This window comes from Bufo gargarizans, chromosome 1 (genome assembly GCF_014858855.1).
Source record: "Bufo gargarizans isolate SCDJY-AF-19 chromosome 1, ASM1485885v1, whole genome shotgun sequence".
NCBI lineage: Eukaryota > Metazoa > Chordata > Amphibia > Anura > Bufonidae > Bufo > Bufo gargarizans.
Window position 1 is genome coordinate 586,534,859 of NC_058080.1, and position 21,884 is coordinate 586,556,742.

At 41.6% G+C, this 21,884-nt stretch overlaps 1 protein-coding gene across 1 annotated transcript in view; it reads right to left on the reverse strand.

The window, feature by feature from the left end:
- KSR2 (kinase suppressor of ras 2) overlaps positions 1-21,884 on the reverse strand; it is a 569,936-nt gene that overhangs the window by 427,033 nt on the left and 121,019 nt on the right. The gene's annotated exons all lie outside the window — the stretch shown is intronic.

Genomic DNA, 21,884 nt, shown 5'->3' on the forward strand with positions numbered 1-21,884 from the left:
GGTACATTCCCTTGTCTGAATTGTGTGAATTGCTCAAGCGTGATCAAGGGGTCTTATCTCTCACACCCACATTCTGGGGAGAGAATTCCCATAAGAGGTGTGTTCACGTGCGACAGCAGATTCGTCGTATACATTCTAAAATGTCCCTGTGGACTATTATACGTGGGGGAAACCTCTATGAGGATCAAAGACAGGTTGAGCAAACACAAGTCCACCATCAGGAAGGGTAATTTATTGCTCCCTATACCTTATCATTTCCATGAGAAGAAACACACAATAGCACAATTACGTTACCAGGTGATTGAGGGTGTACCATTACCTCGCCGTGGTGGTGATCGAAATAAATTACTCCTGCAAAAAGAAGCATATTGGATCCATCGTTTACAAACGATGGATCCAAAAGGCTTGAACCGAGAGTACAATATAAGTGGTTTGATATGATGTTATATATAAAAAAAAAATTTTGTTTTATTTTCCAGCGGAATTAATCATGGGACTCCTCTCATTGTTAAAAATGGAGACACATGGAGCTTTCTTATCTATCCTTGTATCTTGTCAGGGGGGAGGAGCCAGTGGTATGACGTCAGTTCCTCTATTTTTTTCTTTTTTCTGTTATTTAAGACATGTCTTGAGGATAAGTTTGTATAGTCTGATGAAAGCACATGTTAGTGCTGAAACACCGCGTCACTATGAATGAATAAGTGACTGAAATTAAATTCTGCATAAAGAAACCAGTGCGAGTGCCGGTCCTTCCTTTACAGCAATAGTTTAAGACTGACATCATCCACAATCCAAATGTAAAAAAAATTGTGACTGGCACTGATCAAGCCCTCTAATATGCCCTCACCAATTTCTCAGTAATCCTCTTAAGGCGGCGCTCAGTGTAAAAGGCAAATGTAACAAAACAACACTTTTTAGCAGAAAATATGAAATAACCCTTTCAGAACAAGTTGTTACAGGCATACTCTGTCAGCATAGAGCTCTGCCCCTACTTTCTAGATCGGAGCCATAAAAGGTAAAAGAAATACATAAAACGTTATAAATTATTGTTTTAAAGGATGTTGATACAAACTGGAAAAACCCTTCAAACCAAACTTGTCTGGTGATTTTTGATGCCAATCATGTAATACATAGAAAGGTCAAGTCCATTCTTTGCAGTGTCTCTTTTCACTAGCTAATAGAGATGGGTCCTGAGCGGGGAAACCCACCTTTTTGCTGCGGATTTGTTCCAGATTTTTCTGTTGATCACACAGACTTTACCTTGTCACCTTATGCTGTGGTTTTCCACCCTGATGGACACCATTTACAATCTAGTAGGTGAAATATAAAATCCACAGTGAATTTATGTAACTGATTTTTATTTCACAATGATTTCTTAAAATCTCTTCCACTTTGCTGGTGCTGTAAAATGCAACCGATTTGCCGCACACAAACCCACGGCAGTAAAAGCGCTAAAGTGTTAAATAAGTTCTGTCATCCATTTAAGCTACCTGCACATGGGTGGAGGGTGTCTTGCAGAAATTCCAGGCAAATTTCCATGCGTTTCCACACCAAATCCAAACCAAAAACCTAATTTGTTACTTTTAGTTATTGATGCGGATTTGATGCAGTTTTGATTCAGATATCAATCACCCTTTGTAATGAAAAGGGTGATATTCGCACACACACAAAAAAAAAAGCACACAAACTGACATGCTGCAGATTTCCACACGGAAGGAAAAACCAAAGTATACCTAAGATTGCTGGTACTATATTACATTGCGGTTTTTCTGCACAAGCAGGTAGGTAGCCTTAGGACACGATGAGTGAAGAAGCTGGAGTCTGGAAATATGCACGGCATAGAATATACCATTTCTCACACAGCCTAGGACAGGGTTAAATTGTGGCACTTGCCGTTGGAATAGTTTTGGAGGTGATATTCCCACGTCCTTATAGGCCTAATTAAGGTTAGGTGATAGAAAGCTGTTAATCCAATTAGTGCATGCAACAGAAGAGGAAACACGGCTATAAATGAGAAAATACTCTTTGCCTGGGCCAATTAACTGTTAGCACTTGTAATGGAATGGAGTTTTATGCAGAAAGTGGCCGTTGTGCATTTCCTGTCAATGGATCATCTCTTTTCTCATTTCTCGTTTAATCAACAGTGACATGAAATATTTAATTTCCCACAAGTAATCAGTCTTTATCATTGTCATCATATCTGGTCGATGTCAGATACACTTTTAACAATCAATACTATTTTCTGGGCGAAGGGGCAAGACAGTTGAGAAGATGGGGTAACTGTGAGTTCTGAGCAGGTCTTCTTAAAGGGGATTTTCACTTTCTCCATATTAATGACCTACGGTATCCTCAGGATAGGTCATCAATCTGAGACTGGCGGGACCCAACTGCCAGCAGCCCCCCGATCAGCTGTATGAAGAGAACGCAGTGCTCGTGCAAGTGCTGTTTTCTCTTCATTGTTAACCTGCTCCAGGTCGACACTGCAACTGCGAGTAGTGTCATTACAGCTCCTCTGTCTTATTCACTTGCATGTAAAAGAGAAATTATAGTCACACTCCGTCCCATTTGAGTGAATGGGATGGAGGAACAGTAATTACACTGCTTGCCGCTCCAATGTCGACAGCAAGCAGGTAAACAGTGTAGAGATTGCAGCACTCACAAGAGCGCTACGTTCTCTTCATACAGCTGATCAGCGAGGGTGTCAGGAGTCAGATCCCTGCCGATCTGATATTGATGACCGATGAGGAATAATAGTAGTAATACAGCGTGAAGTAAAATCCAGTCTATTGAAGAAACATTAAAATATTTTCTCTTGTGAGACTCCTAGTCCAACGCTTTCCACCATTTTTCTCTTATCCTTGCAATTGACGACCTATCCGGAGGATAGCTTATCAATACGGTGAAAGCAGAAAACCCCTTTAACTGGTATTACTAGTTAAAAGCTTTGTGCAGTGGCAGGATATTGATGACCTATTTTTAGGATGGGTCATCAATATCAGATCAGTGGGAGTTCAAGAACCATCATCCCCTCCAATCAGTTTGGAGATGGTGCGGCACCTCTGAGAGCTTACCTGCACGCCTTCTCCCTCGTAGCAGCAGTGCAGTGTAATTACAACTTCTTCCCCCATTCACTTGAATAGAAGAAAAAGAAGCTGTAATTACAATGCACCACCGCTCAGGGAGACGGAGTGCAGGTAAAAAACAGTGAAGAGGACGCACCTGATTGTCAGGGGTGCCGGAAGTCAAACCCCCTCAGGTCTGATAATAATGTACTGATCAGCAATACTGTGACACTGCACACCCCCTTTAGGGGCTTATGCACATGAATGATTTAAAACAAAATTGATGAGTTTCCTTCACTATTGCTTCAGTATCCTTTTAGTTTTTGCAGCAATTGCATGTACTTTGTTCATCTGTGACATCTGGGTGGCATCAGATTTCATAAGTTTATCACGTCAATAAAAAAAAATCTGAAGAATTAAGTCTGTATTACATTGGCCATTAATCGGACAACTGGAATCTTTCAACAGGTGTAAAAACCAACATTTGACGGCTGTGTAATCATGATGTGCTGCCAGAAAACAATGACTTAGTATAGGAATGAGCGATGGCATTAGCGATTGCTACTCGCCATTTTGAGGAGGAGACTGGTGCATGTGATAGCATGGTCTCCTCCAGTGAGCAGGAGCTTGCCAGGAAGGAACGCTTCCCTCCTGACAATCGCCTGCAGGATCATTTACAGGATCTAATACAGCCTTAACACCCAGAATAAACTTGTTAGGACAGATTTACTCAGGCTCCATTCACACGTCCGTAATGTGTTTTGCGGATCCACAAAACACGGACACGGCAATGTGCGTTCCGCATTTTGCAGACCGCACCTCCCCGCCACTAATAGAATATGCCTATTCTTGTCCGCAATTGCGGACAAGAATAGGACATGTTCTATTTTTTTCAGGAAAGGATATGCAGACCCAGAATGCGGACCCATAGAAATGAATGGGTCCGCAATTCCGTTCCGCAAAATGCGGAACAAAATTGTGGACGTGTGAATGGGGCCTTAAAGTGACTTTCCAGGAAAAAAAAAAAATATTATATTAACTGGGGAAGGAACAAGACACTTACCTGGTGCCCTCCTTTTCATCTTTTCAGCTGAAGATCCTGAAATTCCCGGGCTCATCATCCAAGACAGCTGCACTGCCTCTCAGCCTACATGATGCACACTTTGGTAGCCCCAGACACTTACTGCTGCCATTGTATTGACCAACACTGCTCATGTGTGCAAAAAGAAGGCGCTTGGACTAAAGGAAGTGTCTTGGACTACTGATGCATAGTATACTTACGGTACTTTTATTTTGTTGGTCAGTAGAACTAAGGTTTTACTCAATTTATATTGTTTTTCTTATGCGTTACCACTATGCTATTGCTATGTGTCACCACATTCATAAAGCCATAACTATATATAGTGTCCTGAAGCAAGAGTACTTTTGGAGTATGGACATTTGTGGCCCTTTGCCCTTACTGCTATGCAAAGCCATCAACTCCCTATTTTTATTGCACTTTGATGGGATAACTTGCAATGTGATTTATGCTGTTGTGTGCCCTAACAATGTTTCATAATGTTTATTGTAATATATCCTGTTCATTTACACTGTGGAAAGAGTTATGCCAGCTAATATTGAGAGACCTTATGACAGGCATGTCCAAACTGTGGCCCTCCAGCTGTTGCAAAACTACAACTCCCAGCATTCCCTAATAGCTGTAAGCTATCCAGGCATGCTGGGAGTTGTAGTTTTGCAACAGCTGGAGGGCTGCAGTTTGGACATGCCTGCCTTATTACTTTCTAACTATGCAAAGTTTTGGAGGGGGAAAAACAGTCACACTGAGCTTCTGACTGCCTGGTTTAACTCTGCTATCTATGCCTGACGACTGAAATGCTGACTGTCTGGTTTACTGGTTACTGTTGTTTATGTCAAAAGACTTGTTTATATCTGAAGTTCTATAGAAGTCTACTAGTGTCGGGCGAGCATGCTCGGCCGAACACAAGTTTGGCTGGAGCATCGCTATGCTCAGTACATCGCGGTTCAGCCGAATATCGCGCGTGCTCGAGTCAGTGTATTTTAAACTAATCTAGCCTCTATTTCTGAAAGGTTTCTGGTGGGATTCAAACTCACAACCTTCTACATTACAGCCAAGAATGTTAATCACTACACTATAGAGCTGCATGGCCAGTTGCGTTAAAAAAAAATTAAAACAAATATGAGACTACTGCTGTATAGAAACATAGAATGTGTCGGCAGATAAGAACCATTTGGCCCATCTAGTCTGCCCAATATATCTGAATCCTATGAATAGTCCCTGGCCCTATCTTATATGAAGGATAGCCTTATGCCTATCCCATGCATGCTTAAACTCCTTCACTGTATTTGCCGCTACCACTTCTGCAGGAAGGCTATTCCATGCATCCACTACTCTCTCAGTAAAGTAATACTTCCTTATATTACTTTTAAACCTTTGCCCCTCTAATTTAAAACTGTGTCCTCTTGTGGTAGTTTTTCTTCTTTTAAATATGCTCTCCTCCTTTACCGAGTTGATTCCCTTTATGTATTTAAAAGTTTCTATCATATCCCCTCGGTCTCTTCTTTCTTCCAAGCTATACATATTAAGGTCCTTTAATCTTTCCTTTAATCTTTAATCTTTCCTTTAATCTTTATAGGAATACTTACTAGTAGTAAGTATTCCTATAAAGCAGAAGTCAAATTATTTTATTTTATTTTTTAAAGTAACTGGCCATGCAGCTCTATAGTGTAGTGGTTAAGATTCCTGGCTATAATGCAGAAGGTTGTGAGTTTGAATCCTGCCAGAAACTTTTCAGAAATAGAGGCTAAATTTGATTTAAATACACTGGGTGTCACCAAGCACTGACTCCATATATGGACATAGCTATATATGGAGTCAGAGCAGGGACTGTTAAACCTAACTAGAGTCCTGACACCCTCCCCTCTTCAGAGCAGGGGGTGCCTGGTTTAATGCTCGGGTTCTCCCATTGACTTCCACTGTGCTCAGGTGCTCTGTAGAGTACACAAGCACTTTGGTGCTCGACCAACACTAAAGTCTACAGATGAAGATGCTGAGATGCAGTTGTTGAGCCACAGACCCCAGGTTAACAGCCCATCGACTAGGAAGCCAGTCAGACAACTGAGACACAGACCCTGGGCCACCAAGCTTTGGCAAGGGTACCAGCCTTCTGAGAGACAGAGTAACAGCTAGCTCAGGCCTTTTCTCAGCATGAAACATTCTTCTGCCTGGGAGGAGATTAGAGAAAACAGCCCAGTGCTTTGCCTGTACTGTACTGGACTTGAGTTCCTTTAGTAAAGAAGCATACTTTTGGGGGCAGCAACATGTAGTGACACCTTGACGGTGTCAGGGGGACCCAGCGTAGCATTGGGGCCACCAAAAATCCAGCCACTGTATGTATATATATATATATATATATATATATTTATACATACATGCACCACGGAGATGAATATTTCTGGTCTGTCCACAGTGGAAGTGATGTCCCGTCTACGAAGCTGTTGTGTACCCCTGCACAAAGGTGTTGTGGAGCTCCTTCAGTGACAGACTGCTTCATCCTAGGTGCAATAGGGGACGTTATCAGAGGTCCTTCCTCCCAGCAGCGGTTAGGATTTATAACCACCACTGTTCCCAGAAACCCAGTAGTGAATTTTTTATGTAAATTCTGTGTTTTGTTTTTCTTGTATTTTACTCTTTAATTTCTAATTACTCTTATTTTTGCTCCTGTTGTGAATGTGTTTGCTGCTGTCATGCCAGAATTTCCCCACTGAGGGACAATAAAGGGATTTTCTTCTTCTTCTTCTATAGCCTGGGATAGAAACCTGGTAACGTGATGTCAGCAGAGAAAGGATTTTCTGAAGAGGAACCCGGTGACCAACTTCTTAAGAACAGTAAGTATATTACAAGGTTTCTTCTACAGGAGTTTTATGTGTAATTAAAGTGGCTTTATGGGACGCACTAGGTCCAAGAAAACCCCTTTAGTACATGACACATTGGCAAATGCCAAAACTTTGGTACCGTCACAGTATCTACCCCTATGCGCATGTGAAAAGTCCACTTTAATAGCTTTTGAGAGAGCTGTAGAACGTGTTACATATAAAGATTCAAATAGAAGGTGAGACACGGATCAACTCGCTCCTTATTTTCGTCTTGCTTGTCTTAACCAGCGATGACATGAAATATTTCATTTCCCAGTAGCAATTAGTCTTTATCATTGTCATCAGATTCTGCACCAAGTCATTGGTGTGTCACCAACATCTACAGAATTGACTAAAGATTTTGTTACTGAATGTCTGTTTTTCCTGCATAGTGGAGCAATACGCTCTAACTATATAAATATATCACTATGTAGTAGAATTGCCCTTTTTACACGTGATGTGATATCAAAGCAGATTATTTCATGATTTAATCCAATCATGTATGCACTCATCTATATCATAATTCATCTATTTGGCTGTCCATCTCTCTTTTTTTTTTTTTTTTTTGGAGGAAATCCAACTCTGAGAAAGGGCCCAAGAAACTTCAAATGATCCTAAGCAACATGTAAAGTCCTATAAATGTAAGAATTTTAAATGACAAACAATCCCAAGCATTTAAAGGGAATCTGTCATCATGAAAATGCAAAGTAAGCTACATGCAGCATGTTATAGAGCAGGAGGAGCTGAGCAGATTAATATATAGTTCATGGAAAAAGATTCTGTATAACTTGTATTTTATTCTTTTAAATCCCTGTTCACTTTGAGCTTTGAAGTCATGTAATTGTGGCTGTATACACGGTCATAGAGAAAAGGCTGTCAATCACCGATAAGCCGCTTCCTCTACTTCAAATGAATAAAATACAAGTTATACTGAATATTTTCCCAGAAAACTATATATTAATCTGCTCAATAACATGCTGCATGCAGCTCAAACACTATGTTCAATGTATGTTCAGGGCATTCCTTTAGATTACGGTAGCTGCATGGTATTGGTATTAAGCTTCTACGTTCAATGATACTCTCGAAATGTCAATTTAGAGGGAAAAGTTGAGGAAAGCCTAGTCCTTCCAAGAAACGGCGTCACCTGGTTGAGAGGGTTTATAGATGGGGCATATCAGCATATGAGGACGTCTATTTTCTAACCTCCTGATGTGCATAAGCATAGTTTGGCGGGAGCAAATGCAGTATGGTGCTATTATGGTGCACATACTAAGCTGTATATGCTTTTTTTTATTTTTTGGGTAGCCATATTAACAGATGTAGCTATAAAGAAATGAAACATTTTTCCAGTCTCATTATGTCCAGATATGATAAACAGACAGCAAACAAACTATATTGTTTTAATTATTCTGTTCATTACGGATTTATCCCTAGGGCACACCCAAGTCTATGTGAAGACTAGCTGCTGATAACACATGAACCATGTGAACCGTCTGTAGTGATCCCCGGTCTCCCTTTATTGATGACTGCCTGTCTTTCTGATCTATACAAGCAGGAGGTCTCATTTAGAACATGGTATAGGGCAATAAGGATGAAACAAGTAACCCTCCCTCGGCTTTCTTTTTGCAGAATCCAAGTCTAATTTGGTGCTCATTAGGTAACAGAGCAGAATTGGTTTTACTAATTGGCCTTGGAGATTTGAAGATTTGTTGTGGGAATAAGATGCTACGATTCAGTTTTTAATTATATCAGAAAACATATATAACTCTGTATCCATTTAGGAAACTATGGGGGTCATTTATTAAGACCGGCGTTTTAGACGCTGGTCTTAATATCCCCTATTGCTGGCAGTGGATCCGCTGGAGCTATGTGGAGCTGCCGGCCTTTACATAACTTCGCCGTATCCACCGCCGCTTTTATATGTAAGACAGCTTTCTTTCTGTCTTACATTTAGACCATCTTCTACGCCTAAACCTGGTGTAGAAAATGGTAAATGAGACGGGCCTGCCGGCTCATCCCCTTCGCCACCACACCCACTTTTTTAGACCTTGTGTGAGCGAAGAAAGTCGCAGATTGCAGCGCAAATGGACCTTTGTGCCACAATCTGTGCCAGAAATATGCCTAATATTGGTGTAGTTCTGGTTAGTAAATGACCCCCTATATCTTTATAAACGTCTTCCATCTTAACAAGGGCAGTATTAAATGTCTCCCATGACCCCATCGACCATCTAAGGCTAAGGCTACTTTCACACTAGCGTTTTACTTCATGAACAGATCCGGTTGTATTATGTCTTCTATAGCCATGACGGATCCGTCTTGAACACCACTGAAAGTCAATGGGGGACGGATACATTTTCTATTGTGCCAGATTGTGTCAGAGAAAACGGATCCGTCCTGGCACACAATGTAAGTCAATGGGGACGGATCCGTTTTCTCTGACACAATCTGGCACAATAGAAAACGTATCCGTCCCCCATTGACTTTCAGTAGTGTTCAAGACGGATCCGTCATGGCTATAGAAGACATAATACAACCGGATCTGTTCATGAAGTAAAACGCTAGTGTGAAAGTAGCCTTAGCCTTAGATGGTCGATGGGGTCATGGGAGACATTTAATACTGCCCTTGTTAAGATGGAAGACGTTTATAAAGATATAGGGGGTCATTTACTAACCAGAACTACACCAATATCACAAACGGAAATCCAAAATGCTAGTGTGAATGTAGCCTAATACAATCCTCAGCATGTCTTAATAATGAAATATGCGATTTTAAATACATGGTCAAAGCTCTGCTAGAACCTCAAAAGACCATTAAAAAAATGCTTAAACAATACCACTCTGATGTACTAAGCACCACCATGAAAAGTTGAAATAGTGCCATAAAGTACCAAAAAAAAAACACACAGAACAAATAGCAGTGCCATAAATTGGTCAAATAATATCACCATACAGTGATCAAATAAAAAAAACTGTAAATACCAAAAATAGTGTAAAAATAAAAGTGTTCAAGCTCTAAATTTTATTTACAGCAATGAAGAGTGGGTTAGTGATTCTCAACCTTATTACCACAGGGAAACTGCGGTAAAATGTTCCATTCCTGGGGAAATCCTAATGTCACTCCTCCTACAAGAAGCTTGGGGTGGGGGCAGGTAAAGCGATCTATAATTATTATAGAGTGCAGTCATTTTTCTCAGATATGTTTACTGCTTTGAAAACATCATTGAGTAGGAGGAAATGAGTTTACCTTCCCTATTATAAAGGTGTCAATTTTGCAATTTGCCAATCCTTCCTCAGCCAATGCCTGAGGGTCCCTAGGTATTTAAGGCACCCTCTCCGGGCAGAGGGTGCCTGAGCTTCAAGGTTTCCTGTGACTAGCAAAGTTTTTTTGAAGACCTTATGCTTCAGTGATTTCCTTGCGATTTACCTGCATTAACCTGGCTGTGTTCCTGCTGTGTTCCCATTCTGCCTGTATGTTCCTGAGCCCTCAGTTCAGTTTCAGTTCTAGTCTGTGTTAGTTATCTTAGTCTGTCTGTCTGTGCTACAGTCTTGGTTCCTGTCTGCCTTGTTCTTGCATCCACCACTACCCCTCCCGCAAGCTCTCCTAGCATCCCAGCCATGCAGCCCAGTTTCTTACAGTCAAGTTCTGCCTAAAAACCCTATAATCTGTATAAGTGACTGTTCCGACAACACCTGTGGTTTATGTGTTTTTTCTGGTCCTAGAGCTTCTGGTGCTTGCACCAGAGTCCCTGAGCACAGTAGGTCAGCTGTCAACTATACTGGGACTGTCCCAAGAGGTAGCAGTAGCTCCCCTGCAGCAAATGCCAGATCCCTTTACAGGGGTTAAAGGGTGAATATCAGGGGAGAGCCCGAATAACACCCCTAGGATTTAGCCCAAAGCCTAGCAGGTTAGCACAGTAGGTCCACACTTGCTTATCCGTGTCAGTGGCAATTCTTATTGCTGCTGTGTTATGGGGAACCCTTGATCAGGTCTGATTGGGAAAAACTGCTTTAGGTTGTAGAGGTTCACAAGCATTTTCCCTTTGAACCATGCCTATCATCTAGAAAGGTTAATTAATTAATTTGTCCAACTTATAATAATTATGCAAGACACAAATAAAAGATGGATCCTAAATATGGTGTCGTTGATGAAGGCACCATGGTACAGAGCAGGAGGAGCTGAGCAGATTGATATAGTTTTCTGGGAAATGATTCAGTAAAACTTGTATTTTATACATTTAAATTCCTTCTCATTCTGGGCTTTAAAGTTAAGGAGGCGGTCCTATCAGTGATTGACAGCTGTCTGTGTATACACAGTCATAGATGGAAGGCTGTCAATCACTGATAGATGCGCCTCCTCCAAAGCCCAGAATGTGAAGGAATTTAAATGAATAAAATACAGATTATACTGAATCTTTATCCATAAAACTATATGTCAAGCTCCTCCTGCTTTACAACATGCTGCCTCCAGATTGAACTGCATTTCTTAGTGATAGGTTTGATTTAATATACATATATCCACAGGATAGAGGCCAACTAACCTATGCTGGGGGTCATCCCACTGGGACCCACACTGATCTCAAGAACAGAGGTCCCTTTCCCCCATTCTAAGGAAGTGGCCTCTCCATTTATTCTGTATGGGTTTCCCAGAGATCAGGGAGTAGAACGCTTGTCTATTCACGGCAATCTCATACGGAATGAATGTACATGTGCCTCTCCATCAGCGCAGGGGAACGGCAGCACTATTTTCAGGAATGGTGGGGATTGCTAGTGGTTGGTTCCTGTGATTATGGCTTAACGTCAAAACTTGTCACTATTCCTTTAAGGGATACATAGACTATAGTCTAACACTGCTAGGAAATAAGTTTAGTTGATCTGCAAGAGTTGGAAAACCTTAAATTTAATGAACCTTTAAGCACCAGTTCTCCAGGGTTATTAAAGCACCTGAACAAGTACCCAAGATCCTTCAGCAAACAACAATCATTTGCATACACACTAGATCATGTTTAATAGCATGCAAAGTGCATAAGAGGGAGGATGCATCAGCCGAGCGGCAGAAGATTCATTCCGCACAATCTCCTCCCTTCTCCTGGCTGCTGCCTACTCTCAGATGAATTAAATCCATAAATAAAACACATCATCTTATTTTTTTTATGAAAAACTTGAAGTGAAAATTACTTTCCCCAAACTGTTCAACAGATAATCATAAAGGGCTTTCCTTCTGCTACACAATCAGCTGTACTTTAAGCACTGCACACAATCCAGAACGCAATAGGGTTACATTCCGAGGCAATATAAATGGAGTAGCACTGATGATGGGCAGACAAGGCCAAAAACATGGTGCTAGGAATAAATACAATACATGAACATGGAGGACGGCATGGACAGCATAGGCTGACCTATTCTCCCTGAAGGAACCCCATAACATTTTTTTCACTTGCAAAATTTAGAAAAAAAAATAAAAATAGGGAAGGTTTACAGGCTTGAACGTCACATGGCATATTTACAAAAAATACCACTTTTAGGCTTCATGCCCACGACCGTAGTTATGGTCCTTTTTGCGGCTCGGATGTGGACCCATTCACTTCAATGGGGCAGCAAAAGATGCAGACAGCACTCCGTGTGCTGTCCACATCCGTTGCTCCGTTCCGAGGCCCCGACAAAAAAATATAGCATGTCCTATTCTTGTACGTTTTGCGGACAAGAATAGGCAAGTCTACAATGGGCCGCCTGTTCCGTCCCGCAAATTGTGGAAGGCACACGTGCGGCTTCCGTTTTTTGCGGATCTGCGGTTTGTGGACCACAAGAAACAGCACGGTCGTGTGCATGAGGTCTTACATATAAAAAAGTGGTTCCTTATGATTTCTGAGCTGTCTGTCCCCCTACATACTCCTTACATATAATACTGGTAATACTCTCGGCTTCCTTCTCTCTGATACTGGTCCAAATGGAGAAGTAATCTGCTAAATTGGAGCAAAGAGCTTCCGGAATTACCATAATCAGGCTAGATTCACACGGCATGTAGACCTTCTCTAGGCTTTCTATTGGGGATATATGTTTGAATACATGAAAATGGTATTCAAACATATACCATCATTCACGTCAATGAAGCAAACGGAGTCCAAAGGATAGATCTGTGGACTCCCTTTGACCAAACTTCCATTCTCTTCTGTCTTCTTTGCCAAACAGAACAGTGTATTCTGTATCCTTGTAACCCCATTTGTCTCACTGTCATCATTGTACCCCTGGTTGTATACATTTTAATACCATTTTGGGGTATTCAAACGTATACCCTTGACTGAAAGTTCAGTGGAAGGCTGAAAGGCAGTGTGGACGTCAGAGGGAGGGTGTCATTTTGGTAACTTCTTAATAAAGCCCTAAGCTGGCGGTGGTTCCGCCGGAGTTATGAAGAGGTGCAGGCCTCTACATAACTTCGGCAGAACCTCCACCAGTTCTAAATGTAAGACAGCTTCCTAGTTGTCTGACATTTAGACCTCTTTCTACACCTGAAACAGGCGTAAAAAATATTAAATGAGTCGGGCCCCGTCCACCTTTTTAGACCTGGCATGAGAAGGGAGAAGTCGCAGATTGCAGCGCAACTGGCTTTTGCATCTCAATCTGCGCCTGAAATATGCCTAATATGGGCAGATGTCAGCTTAATAAATGACCCCCAAAGTACTATTAATCCATATGCAAATGAGCAGTTACTTGCACTGGGGACAGGCCCAAGCATCTCTGAGCATCCTTGCTCCGCTTGCTTCCTGTGCCAGCCCCTCACTCTCCTTATTGATTCACAGGGCAAGGTGAGATGACCATGCAGGAACCTGGCCCTGTCAATCACGACAGAGAGGGAGGGGTTAAGAGAGGAAGCCATAGGAACAAGGGTCCACAGAGATGCTTGGGGCCACCCTCCGTTCACTTAATCCTTCATTTACATATGGATTAAAAAAATATATTTTTTCCAGTATGAAGCAATGGATCACTTAGTGAAAGGTCTTATTACATTCAAGTGAACTAATCCTACAAGAGATCGGGGTCGATTTATCAAAATTGGTGCAAAGGAAAAGTGACTTAGTTGCCCATCGCAACCAATCAAACCTTTCATTTTTCAGAGCTCCTTTGAACAATGAAAGGTAAAATCTGGTTGCTATGGACAACTAAGCCAGTTTTCCTTTACTTCAGTATTGATAAATCTCCCCCATTGTGCCTGGTTTAACTATCTCTACTTATAGAATGTTAACAGCATTAATAGCTTCATATTTATTGAACAGAAGTGTGAAAATTTTCTTATGTGACCTTGTGACCTATTCAATATGGTTCCAAAGAGTCTAATGAGTCTTAGAGATGTAATACACAACGCTGGAGGCAACTACAGATTATTAGATCATAGGAACATATTAACAAATAATAAATATTATTTTATAGAAATATAAATATGAATTTGTTCTTTCCTTCATTACATTACTTTCTAAGTAATCCCCACAGACATCAATAATAATAGTCATTATTTGACCTCACATAGCATTGATGTCTACAATGGCGCAAGATCCAAAAGGTAAGTATATAGCAAGTAATATGGTCCCCATACAGTTAGGTCCATATATATTTGGACACTGACACAAATTTTGTTTTTATTACCTGTTTACTAAAACATATTCAAGTTATAGTTATATAATGGACATGGACATAAAGTCCAGTCTTTTAGCTTTCATTTGAGGGTATCGACACTTAAAATTGGATGAAGGGTTTAGGAGTTTTAGCTCCTTTACATGTGGCACCCTGTTTTTAAAGGGACCAAATTTAATTGGACAATTGACTCAAAGGTTATTTCATGGTGTAGGCAATTCCTTCATTATTTCATTCTCAATTAAGCACATAAAAGGCCTGGAGTTGATTTGAGGTGTGGTGCTTGCATTTTGAAGATTTTGCTGAGAAGTAAACATGCGGTCAAAGGAGCTCTCCATGCAGGTGAAACAAGCCATCCTTCATCTGCAAAAACAGAAAAAAACCATCCGAGAAATTGCTACACTATTAGGAGTGGCAAAATCTACAGTTTGGTACATCCTGAGAAAGAAAGAAAGCACTGGTGACCTCAACAATGCAAAAAGACCTGGACGCCCACGGAAGACAACAGTGGTGGATGGTCGCAGAATAATTACCATGGTGAAGAGAAAATCATTCACAACAGCCAACCAAGTGAACAACACTATCCAGGATATAGGCGTATCAATATCCAAATCTACCATAAAGAGAAGACGGCATAAAAGGAAATACAGAGGGTTCACTGCACAGTGCAAGGTACTCATAAGCCTCAAGAATAAGAAGGCTAGATTGGACTTTGCTAAAAAAACATCTTAAAAAACCAGCACACTTCTGGAAGGACGTTCTTTGGACAGATGAAACCAAGATCAACCTCTACCAGAATGATGGAAGAAAAAAAGTATGGCGAAGGCATGGTACAGCACATGATCCAAAGCATACCACATCATCTGTAAAACACGGCGGAGGCAGTATGATGGTTCGGGCATGCATGGCTGCCAGTGGCACTGGGTCTCTAGTGTTTATTGATGATGTGACACAGGACAGAAGCAGCCGGATGTATTCTGGGGTTTTCTGAGACATACTGTGTGCTCAAATCCATCCATCCAAATGCAGCCAAACTGATTGTCCATCTGTATTATGAAATGCCGACCAATGACCCAAAACATAAAGCCAAAGCAACCCAGGACTTTATTAACCCAGCCGCTGGCCGAGTCTTTAAATATGGCGCCCGCTTCTGAACTCTGTGGGTGCCATAGCTGCGGGTGGCTGCCTGCTTCTTACAGCAGACACCCGCGGTTCATGTCTACAACCGGCAGTAATGCCGATCGCGGACATTTACCCCTCAATCCTGACCAAGGCATTTGAGTGCGCTAAAAACCGAAAGCTTGCACTTTCGGTGGTGCTCCAGCTCCCCCGTGTGGAGATCGGAGGAGCCGGAGCTTGTGTGCAGCAGCCCCTGTCTTTGTGAATGACAGGAGGCTGCTACATAGTATTTCCTATGGAACCCTTGCCTGTAATAGGGCTCCATAGAAAAGTAGTAAAATCATCATACAGTAGATTCCAATGCAAGTGCATTGGAGTATATGATAATAGCAATTAGATGATTGATTGTTATAGTTCTCTAAATGGTGACTTTGGAAAGCAAGCCCACATATGTGAACAGACAAATAAAAATGTATGGCTCTGGGAAGGCAGAACGTAAAATGAAAATTCAAAAAAACAACAACTCCGGGGTGAAAGGGTTAAAACAAAGAAGTAGAAAATTCTTGAGTGGCCAAGTCAGTCACCGGATCTGAACCCAATAAAGCATTTCACTTGTTAAAGACTAAACTTCAGACAGAAAGGCCGACAAACAAACAGCAACTGAAAACTGCTGCAGTAAAGGCCTGGCCGAGCATTAACAAGGAGGAAATGCAGCGTCTGGTGATGTCCATGAGTTCAAGACTTCAGGCAGTCATTGCCAACAAAGGGTTTTCAACCAAATATTAGAAATGAACATTTTATTTACAATTATTTAATTTGTCCAATTACTTTTGAGCCCTAGAAATGAAGGAATTGAGTTTAAAAAATGCTTTAGTTCCTCACATTTTTATGCAATCATTTTGTTCATCCCACTGAATTAAAGCTGAAAGTCTGAACGTCCACTGCATCTGAATTGTTTTGTTCAAAATCCATTATGGTAATGTACAGAACAAAAATTTGAAAAATTGGACCTAACTGTATCTTCTATGCACTCCTAATGTACCTTTTTTCTCATTCAATCCTACGCCTGCCTCCATAATATGTAGTGTTATAGGATCCATGCCTATAGCTCTGCCATATGCATGATGCTTAAAGGGGTATTCCAGTTGTGTATTTTTTTAAACTGCACTGTTGCGCTGCAATATGTGTCAAAGTCTTAACCCATACAGAGACATTTTTCTGGAGTCCGACGTTACCCTTCTATCCTACTACTGTTCTCCCGTTTTTATCTATAATCCGCTCATACTGTAATGGCGCTTTCGCTGACATCACATGAGCTGGAAACAAACATTCTGACTACATTGCCCGTGATTCTCTCGCACTGTCCGTGGTCAAAATGGGCGGGGCTAAGTCAAGTCCCACCCATAAGTGGGCAGTGTTTACACTCCCGGATGTCTCTGTGATTTACTTGAAGGCAAACGCTTATCCTGCTTATGAGGAGGTAAGCTTGTCAGAGAATAACTGTGCATGCTCGACCACGCTACACAGAAAACTACAGGTCGTATCCATGGAAAACTCTGAATAAACTAAAGTCTGGCTGCTCAAAAACTGTACTTTTATTACAGATAAAGACTGCAAAACTGGTAATAACATTATATTAGTGAGCCATTTGCATGGTAAAATCTGTAACATAGATACTTTGGAATACCCCTTTAAGAGAAAGAATCTGATATAGGACATAGGCTATGCATTTAAGTTTCTATGTACACATCTGTATATGACAAGGACGGGAAAAGAAAAGAAAAAATGCCACACGGATATTTTACATTAATATTATTCTAATATCATTTCCTTATTATTTTCATACCAATCAAAGTGATATCAGCCTGCTCGAGTATGCTGGACCTGGGCCTAGACAGATCTCAGGCAGATAATAACCCTGGCTGAAGAGTTTGGCATGCTTTCCCTGCCCCCCCCCCCCCCCCCCCATCATGTTCCCTGCCCCAACATTTGAAACCAAAATTCTAAGGTTCCAGCATGGTCAATTAGTTGACTATCCCTGTTTTGCACGGGATCATACATAATACAGAATAGTATGGCCTGTTTTCATATGTTATTCTTTATCATAGTCAACAACTGGCGAGTTATAAGATAACGTCAGGCAATCTTCAGAAATATACTGTAGATTGTTTAACTTGTCACATCAATGTTAAAAGAATACAGAAACCATAGCAAACGTGTATATTCAGGCGTCGGATCCGTCCCCCGTGCTGCATTGTGTACTAGTTGTGTGTTACTGGCGCCCTCTTCAGGAAGGCAGAGATGATTACGCATACTACCATAAAGCTCCTTTAAAGCTGGAGCTGCGTTTGTGTGAACAATGTGATCAGTGAAAACATCATTTTTTTCTGCCACTGCAAAAATGTCTAAAAGTTCTTTGTTTTATACAGAATACAACAGGGTTTTTGAAAGCAGCATCACATCATGTTAGATCCCGCTGTAGATCTTGTTCTATGCAGCAATACTTGTGTCTTCTTACGTGGCAGCATGAACGGTCGGCCTCCTCAATTACTAGGACCTGAATGTCAGTCCGGCCTGTCCACCTTGACTTCCTACACCGCTGATACACGGCGTTTGCACACAGACTATGGTTTTGATTCTAAAAGTCTGCCAAAACCAGTGTCTAATATATCTTGAGGGGATCCTTGAAATAAGTAGAATCAATGGCAGGCCTAATCCTGTTTCCACGTGTTTTTAGTTTCTTCACTCCGGAATCAGTTCAAAGTATTCTAACCAAATATTTTCCTAAAAATATAAAAGTGACATTCCAAGAAATTTCACTATTCATGCCAGATGTATAATTAATACCCTTTGCAAGCTACAGCACGGCTCATCCGTTCATCTCACCCTTTCCTTATGCAGGGACACTTTAAACATCTGCCTATTTATTTAATGTATTTGCAATGTATGGTATTTCCTATTTATCAGGCTGGCAATGTCATTACACCCATTCACCCCTAGGTGGTGCTGACGCCACATACTATATATAGTCTGGGGTTTGTTAAAGGGAGTCTGTCGCCTCCATATGGCCATATACAGTGCTTACATGGCTCTGTAGCACACCTACACAGGATTGTAACAGTACCTTTGTTCTTTTCTTTAGACTTGCACCAGCAGGAAAAACGAAGTTTAATTCATATGCAAATGAGCACTCGCAAGTGCCCAGGGGCGGCGTTCAGTGTGTAGGTGCCCAGGGGCGGCGTCCAGTGTGTAGGTGCTCAGGCGGCTCTGCCTTCTTTTCACTTTACTCCTCCCCAGCCTCTTCCTTTGCCCTATCGATGAGGCAAGAGACTTGGAGGGCGGGCAAAAGAAGAGGCTGGGGAGGAGTAAAGTGAAAAGAAGGCAGAGCAGCCTGGGCACCTACACACTGAACGCCGCCCCTGGGCACTTGCGAGTGCTCATTTGCATATGAATTAAACTTCCTTTTTCCTGCTGGTGCAAGTCTAAAGAAAAGAACAAAAGTACTGTTACAATCCTGTGTAGGTGTGCTACAGAGCCATGTAAGCGCTGTATATGGCCATATGGAGGCGACAGACTCCCTTTAATAAAGTTAGTTGAGTTCAGAGTGTAGTGTATTGTAGATAGGAGGAAAGCAAATGTATGGAGGAGAGAAACAGGCCTTAGGGTACTTTCACACTTGTGTTAAACTTTTCAGGGGCTCAATACCGGAAAAAAACTGATCAGTTTTATCTCCATGCATTCTGAATGGAGAGGAATCCGTTCAGTATGCTTCAGTTCAGTCACTGTACGGTTTTTGGACGGAGAAAATACTGCAGCATGCTGCAGTATTTTCTCCGTCCAAAATTCCGGAACACATTGAAATCCATTAATGCCGGATCTGGTCCCAAGTGTTCTGGAAAAACGGATCCGGTTTTGCGGTCTGGGTATGCGCAGACCTTTAAAAATGTGAAAAAGATAAATACCGTATCAGTTTTTTTGAGATGACAACTGGAGAGACGGATCCGGTATTGCAATGCATTTGTGAGACGGATCCACATCCAGATCCGTCTACCAATGCGGTCCGTTTGCATACAGATTGCCTGATCCAGCAGGCAGTTCCGGCGAAGGAATCCAGCAACGCAAGTGTGAAAGTACCCTTATCCACCATGTAGCTGCAATTTCTTTCCTCTGGGACCTGATCAATCCTAGAGAGGACAAACTAGGAGTAGTTACAGCACCCAAGCACCGGACAGTAAGTCTATGTCTAAATATGAAGCAAGCCCAGAGACGCTCACAGCTGAATCCAGCCTATGGACTTCACAAGCACAAGTGCCTGAGAGATACTTTAGGAGTGTCGGGACATGAATGGATAATTGATGTGCAGAATTGTCCTTATTCACTAGAAGCCTTCCGGGATATAGTGGAAAACTAAGAACCCTTTAGGAGAGCATCCTGCAAATAATGTAGCAGAAGACTGATGCTTGCCACAAGGAAGAACACCCTTATTGAATAGCTCAAGATAAGTAGAAAACAGCATATTTAGTACCAGAGTGCTATAGTTGGGACTTAGAATAATTACAGAAGTCTTGCCTGCAAAGTGTCAGCCTTAAAGAGAACTCCTCAACTGACAATTGCCTAAACCTGATAAAAGGAATACTACTGAACCTATTTCTGAGTCATCATTCATACCATACAAATGAACTGTATCTGTACTGACTACCTGAAGAAAATTGATTCAGTAAATGTTCAACTGTTTGATTACACCCGACACCTCATCATTGCTACTACTACACTCAAAATTTGCACCTTACGGTGCTGGCGTCACGAACACAGGGGCCCAGCCACCAAAGCACCTTAAACACCCATTATGATCAAGGGCACCTCAAATTCCATCTGGCTGGTGTTCCCTGCAATAGAGAGTATTGTCTTCCCATCCACTGCACTGCCGACCCAGGGAGGCTCTGCTAACCGTGAGTAAATTAACTACTACCCCCATCAGCCCACCGTAGCCTCACGTGTTCCCCCTGCTGACCCGGTCGTTGCACTTATATCAATAATGGGCGTCAACAGGATGACAGCAAAGGAGGACATCAGAGGACCTAGCACCACACCAGAGAGGAGGAAGACAGTGCCCCGGACAAGAATAAGTCATCCTGAAGAAAATATAGACCTGTGCCTCTGTGCTGTCTCTTCTTACCTAGATGTCTCACAGGCAGTGGCGGCCTGACTCACAATGTGTATCAGGTAGTCAAAGGATGTGGAGGTCATTTTAGATGCATGAAAATGGGGCAGAAGAATGAACGACCCAGAACACCATATATGAAAAGAAGGGCACAAGGTATGTAAACTATACATGTGGCATGTACTGTATAGTAAAAGGTTTCTCAGAAACGAAGAGTTACTTTAAGAGAACTAAAGTTTGCATTCACTACTGACAATCAAAACTTTAGGAAGCAAATGCTATGGGGGGAGGAATACATATATTAGAAATATCGGTGGGGAGTCCTAGGCAGACATTTAGCAGGTTTAGAGACAGCACATATCTTTCGCACATGAATTGACATGGCAGGACTATAGATTATCTAATGTGTATGGGGATGTCATTAATTATTTATTTAATTTAAAGGGAATGTATCATTCTAGGTAAATTATTACTATCATTTTAGTCATTTGTTTGTACTTGACAAGTATTACAAATATTTCCGACCACAATGTCTCCATTGTCAATTGTTATTCACCAGTTTTTCCCTTTGCAGATTAATCACAATTGTCAGTTTTGCCTCTCAGCTCCAGCAGTATCTGCTATGATGTTCTGCTATACTCAGGAGTCAGCAACCTCCGGCACTCCAGCTCCCAGCATGCTTTGTTCACTTCTATAGGAGTTCTGTGCATGCTGGGTGTCATAGTTTCACCACAGCTGGAGTGATGGAGGTTGCTGATCCCTGTTGTAACATTACACCACATATAGAGCAGCAGTGTATATAGGCTGGACATGACTCTCAATCAAGCCCCTCGTGATATATTCTAATAGGATGGTAGGCTTAGCAGGAAAGCTGAGCATGTGCAGGTTTCCTCCCTCCATTGTTTCCTACTATCTCTACTCTGAGACTAAAATCTGTGTCCACTTTAAATTTCAATTGTGACTGCAGAGTTACAGACAAAAAAACT